Source organism: Triturus cristatus, chromosome 8 (genome assembly GCF_964204655.1).
Source record: "Triturus cristatus chromosome 8, aTriCri1.1, whole genome shotgun sequence".
In the NCBI taxonomy this organism is placed as follows: Eukaryota; Metazoa; Chordata; class Amphibia; order Caudata; family Salamandridae; genus Triturus; species Triturus cristatus.
In genome coordinates, this window is record NC_140591.1 from 1,552,652,900 (window position 1) to 1,552,659,348 (window position 6,449).

The window sequence follows — 6,449 nt, forward strand, 5'->3', positions numbered from 1 at the left end:
CAGTAGTACCCATCGCTCTCTGCAGTGGTGGAACACACAAAACCTTTCAAAAGGGCGACTGTTCCAAGAGCCAGTTCCACAGGTAGTGTTGACAACAGACGCATCACTCACAGGGTGGGGAGCCCATCTCCTTCAACATACAGTGCAAGGTCTATGGACACCGCACCAAAAGATACACCACATAAACTACCTAGAATTACTAGCAATATTTCAGGCAATGAAGGCCTTTCAAAAACACATAGCCAACAAGACTGTCCTAGTCCGGACGGACAATATGACAGCAATGTTCTACATACAGAAACAGAGGGGGACACACTCTGCAGCTTTCACGCCTAGCGCAAAGCATATTGGGATGGGCCATTCCACAAAACATCCATCTTCTAGCAGAACATCTCCCAGGAGTGAACAACCAGATTGCAGACCTATTGAGCAGACAGTCAACAGATCCACGAATGGGAACTTCACCCAGAGGTCCTACTCCCCTTCATTCAAGCATGGGGACACCCAGACATAGATCTGTTCGCCACAAAAGAAAATGCAAAATGCCCATCCTTCGCCGCCAGGTTCCCACACCCGCAGTCGAAGGGCAATGCGATATGGATGAACTGGTCAGGCAGATTTGCATACGCTTTTCCGCCAACCCCACTCATTCCATTAGTGGTGCGCAAACTAACGCAACAAACACTTACAATGATCCTGGTTGCTCCCACATGGGCACGACAACCATGGTACACGACACTCCTAGAACTCTGTCGTCCCTCATCAACGACTACACCTCTCTCCAACACAACTCACACAGAACCATGGAGAGATACAACACCCAGACCCCAATCAAATGAACCTAGCAATCTGGCTCCTGAAGTCTTAGAGTTCGGATACCTTAACCTGCCTCCTGATTGCATGAATATCATCAAAGAGGCAAGACGTCCCACTACCAGAGCCTGTTATGCAAACAAATGGAAAAGATTTGTTATCTACTGCCAAAATAATCAAATCAATCCTCTGGACGCTTCTGTCCAAAACATAATTTGTTATCTGCTACACTTACAAAGATGTAATCTAGCATATTCATCTATAAGATTACACCTAGCTGCTATTGCAGCCTACCTTCAAAACAGACAACACATGTCTCTCTTCCGCATACCACCTATTAAGGCGTTTATGGAAGGGCTCAAAAGAATAATCCCTCCAAGAGCTCCACCTTCCCCAGTCTGGAATCTTAACATTGTACTTACTAGACTTATGGGCCCACCCTTTGAGCCTCTACATTCTTGCGAATTACAGTTCCTAACATGGAAGGTGGCCTTCCTAATAGCAATTACTTCGCTCAGAAGAGTAAGTGAATTGCAGGCACTGACAATTCAAGAACCTTTCATGCAAATACACCAAAATAAGGTAGTTCTCAGGACAAACCCTAAATTCCTACCTAAGGTCATAACTAGTTTTCACATTAACCAATCAATTGAGTTAACTGTCTTTTTTCAAAAACCACAGTCAGTAGCGGAAAGGGCACTCCACACACTGGATGTCAGAAGGGCCCTACTCTACTACATAGACAGAACTAAACTATTTCGAAAGACAAAACAGTTGTTTGTGTCTTTCTGTCAACCTCACAAGGGTAACCCTATCTCAAAGGCAGGAATAGCCAGATGGATAGTTAAGTGCATACAAATATGTTATCAAAAAGCTAAACGCACATTAACTATTCCCCCAAGAGCACATTCCACGCGCAAAATGGGGGCATCCATGGCTTTTCTAGGGAATATCCCCTTGGAACACATTTGTAAGGCAGCTACATGGTCTACCATACATACCTTCACTAAACACTATTGTGTTGATGTGCAAGCCAAACAACAAGCTTCTGTAGGTCTGGCTGTCCTTAAAACACTTTTCCAAACTACTGCAACTGCCACCAGTAACCACCACTAGAGGAGGAACTGCTATACAGTCTATGCAATAATGTGACTGCAGCAGCTCATATGCCGCAACGGTAAATGCTACTTACCAGTATGCATCTGTTCTTGGCATGTAGAGCTGCTGCAGTCACATGCCCACCCTCCTCCCTGGTGCTGGGCACAGTTGCAGTACTATCTTATTTAGATACATTTACATGGACACCTTTTCTTTCTATTACTATCCTCCATCTTTGCCACAATAGCGAAAAAACAATCTGACGATGGAGGAGCTGTCCATGCGCACTGTAGTCCAGGGGAGGAGTCACCTATCTCGTGAGATCTCGAAGACTCTTCCAAGACAACAACGTGCAACATCCGGACCCAACACTAGGCGGCGATCTAATGCAATAATGTGACTGCAGCAGCTCTACATGCCAAGAACAGATGCATACTGGTAAGTAACATTTACCTTTCTCTGCTTGCTTAGCAACCCATTTAATGACAGAATGTCCAAGAATCCAAACTTGTCGTTGAGACAGTGGCCAATTTGCCAACAAACCTGAAAAGAAAAAACAATTAGTATCCTGACGTATGAGCATCGCATTCCAATTCTCTAATATAACGTAAACAACAATCAGAGGACCAGCGTCCTAGCTTCTTAACGTCACTGAGGGAAAATCCCCACCTGGCGGCTTCTGAAGCCGCACCGATGCGGAAAGAATGCGTACCAAAATTGAGAGGGTTTTTTCCCACCTTCTTTAAAGATTTCCGCAGGATAGCCAGCAATTGGGAAGCTTTTAGCCGAGATCCATCTAGATGCCTGAAAACAAAATCTGATGTTGCACCACCCACTAACAGAAAATCTAACCATGCTTACTTGGGGCACAATGGTCCATCTATGTTTTGTAAAATCACCCTTAAACCTTTACCTGTTTTATCCGTTTTAGAACGTTCCAAGAAAATACATATAGATGAGTTAAACAGAGAAACATTTCGAACTTTGAGGTCCTCATTGTGAGCAGTACCCAGCAACTCTGAAATCCTGAATGCTCAAAAAAAGAGCCAAATCGTACACAATTTAAACAAACAACATTCAAACGAAGAAAAACAAATCTCACGTAAAGTGCATGTTACATTATACAGTAATTTTGAAGATATGGGCTCTCTTTTGTACTGACCCCTCTTTTTCACTTTTGCCCTGCAGTATTCTCTTGCCAATCTCTCTGGCTGAGGGCTCGTAGTCCCAGAAAAACTTCCCATAAAATGACACCCCAGCCAGTTTTCCGGCTATTGTTGTGGAAGATATACTCCTCTGTATATTGCCCATAATGAAATTGTCATCTCTACGCTGACGTAATCCTGCCACATTAGGAACTCTATACTTGGCACCTGAATCTAAAAATTCCAGCCAAGCTCTTCTGTATGCCAATTTGGTGCTTTTTGCTAACGAGTTCTCGAGTTGGTGAGCAGTCAAATGGCCAAATCCCAAACCTCGTTGGGGACTGGAGTCTTCCGAAGATCTGCTCCGGGCGCCAAACCACGGAATCTCTCCCACTGAAAACGAGATAGGGCATCTGCGATGTTATTTGCCACTCCCGCAATATGTTTAGCTTTGAAAATAATATTAAATTGTAAGCATCCTAGCATAAAGGTTTGTAACCGCTTTAGTAACTGCTTATCTCTGACTTTCTGACCGTTTACTAAGTCCACTACAGTTTAATTATCCGCGTTAAACACAACTGTTTTGTTAGCCAACTTTGGACCCCAGATAGCCAACGCAACTATTGGTGGAAAAAATTCCAGAAAAGCTATGCTTCTCTTTTCAGTGATCCACGTGTCTGGCCAATGCTCCGCACACCACTTTCCCTCCCAAAATAAGCCGAAACCATTAGCACCAGAAGCATCTGAAAATAACTGCATTTGCCAGACAAAATCCTAGTCTAACAACCAGATCGTGACACAGTTAAAATCTTTCAAAAAGCGTAACCATGCTTCAAAATCAGCCCGCATGTTGGCAGTTACCCTGATCCTATGGTGCGGAAGTTGAATGCCTGACATGGAAAAACCCAGACGCCTGCAAAATGCTCTGCCTGCACGTATAACCCTGCAAGCGAAGTTTAAATGACCAAGTAAACATTGCACTTCAACCAATGTCAATTTGTCTGCTTTTGTAGCATATTCCAATAGTCTGGTCATTTCGAGTACTTTTTTCCCAGGAAGTCTGGCTTCCATCCTATGTGTATCGATTTCAATGCCGAGATATGTTAAACAGCAACTAGTACCCTCTGTTTGTCTACTGCTAGGGGAACACCCATATCTTGTGCAAATGCTTCGAAATCTCTTAATGCCTTTCCGCATTGCTGAGAACCTGCAGCTCCCATAAATAAAAAAATCAAGATAGTGCGTTACACCACTATGTCCTGTTTGAAAAGAAAAACACCACTTCAAAAATGAGCTAAATGATTTAAAGAGCCTGCATGGTATCGCACAACCCATTGGGAGAGCCTTATCCACAAAAAAAATGTCTTCGAAATAGATACCCAGCAGTGAGAAATCAGAGGGGTGAACTGGTATTAACCTGAAAGTTGACTTAATGTCAAATTTCACTAGTTCAGAATCCTCCCCTGTAAGTCTCATCATTCCCAAAGCCGTATCTACAGAAGCAAACTTTACCATGAAGTCCTTCGCTATGAAATCGTTAACGGATGCACCGTGAGGCCACGAGAGATGTTGTATCATCCTAAATTCCCCTTCTGCTTTCTTAGGGACTACGCCTAGTGGAGAAACAATGAGATGGTCTAATGGCCATGCATCAGAAGGGCCTGCCATCCTGCCTTCCTTTACCTCTGTCAACAACTTCTTCCTTACAATGTGCGGAAACTCATCTGCAGACCTTAAATTTTCTGCAAATCTGCGACATCTAGGTCCTTGATATCTCAGTTTGAACCCTTCTCTGAAACCCCATTCAAGTAATGATGCTTTATGCGTATCAGAATAGAATTTTAACCAGTTACATAAAATATCTATGTTAATTGGAGTAGAACCCCTTGTTACCAGATTGAAACACGCCACCCCTTCCTCTGTTTGGCTAACTGCCTCCCCAATGTGATTGTTCCCCAAAACATTGCGTAAAAGCATGCTTCCCCCCGCACCTGGAGCACTCGTGTTTATATTTACAGGGGATTTTCGCACAGAATCCTTTATTAAAATTGCAGCAGGCGCCGGAGACGAAGGTTTGTGGTCTGTTCCAAATACACCCCCCCCTAGGGTGGGCCTGCTCTGAAAGGGCCGAATGGGAACTGCTAAACCACTCGCGGTATGCATGGATGGAGGAGGCCTTTGAGGGTACATCCATTGAACCCAGAGTTCATGATCTACTTCACCCCATGGCTTATCAGGGATTAGAACTAGTCTGGCGCAAAACTCCTCATCATAGTGTAACTAGGCATACCCTCCAAACTCTGTAGCCGCTTTCCTTATAGTGTCCAAATATTTTAAAATTGCAACTGACCGTACAGGAAACTTTTCGCAGTATACACTCGCGAAAATAAGGAAAGCTGATGTCCAGCTGTCTATATTAGTTGGCACCCTCGGTCTTCTTGCCAACTCACACGCTTCCGCCCTTGACCCCTCCTTTGCCTGTATTTCTCTATGAAGGAGTTTAAACACATCCATGAAATCTCCCTTCCATATTTTATCTTTTGTAGTTTTGGATAGATGAGCACCCAATAGCATCGACAAGCTCATATAAGGTAAACGTTTCAACCCTGATGTATTTAATGTGTCACTTTCTACTTTTGTACCCTTTTCCGAACTTGCCGCCACATCAGACTTGCCTACTGACGCTTCAGCATCTTTAACCGCCTGACTAGCTGCATCTTTCAATGTGACCTTGGATGTCCCCACTCTGTTCCTACGCTCTTGTCAACACAGAAACGCTTGCGATTAGATTTAGTGTGCGCCTCACCTGGGTTTGTGGATGTGCATTCTTCAGACAAAATTATTTTCTTCCTCCCCTTAGTGTGTGGTCTGGTACTTGATTCCGCACTGAGCGCCTTCACTGGACTTGTCCTGCGAAAAATAATTTCTGGAGATATCTTTAATAAACACCCCCCCCCCCCCGTCCCGTCCCGAAAAGAAATGGGAAAATTGTGTACCAGGTCGCCCTCATCCTCAATTTCCCCTTCTTCTAAAGAGTCATTATCGCATTCCACTGAAAATGTTCCTAGCACCCCAACATCGCCTACTCCACCACTCCTACTACTAGGATGCTCCCTGTCCCCTATACCCCAATCGTACACATTCCAATTAATTGCTTTGCGCAAAATGAGACTCTTTTGGCATTCAACGGCGTGGGAAATTTTGCTTGAAAATCCCCGTCCTCATTGCTTCTTACGCTGCAGGACGCTAGAGGCCTGACCGAGGTGACCATATTGCCCCTTTTTGTGCTTGGCAGCATCCCACCCACGGAGGGCTGCAAGACGCTTGAACTTGCAGCTACGTACGGTCTGCTTTCTTTCAGCTTGGATAATCTAGATTCATTATGAATTTCTT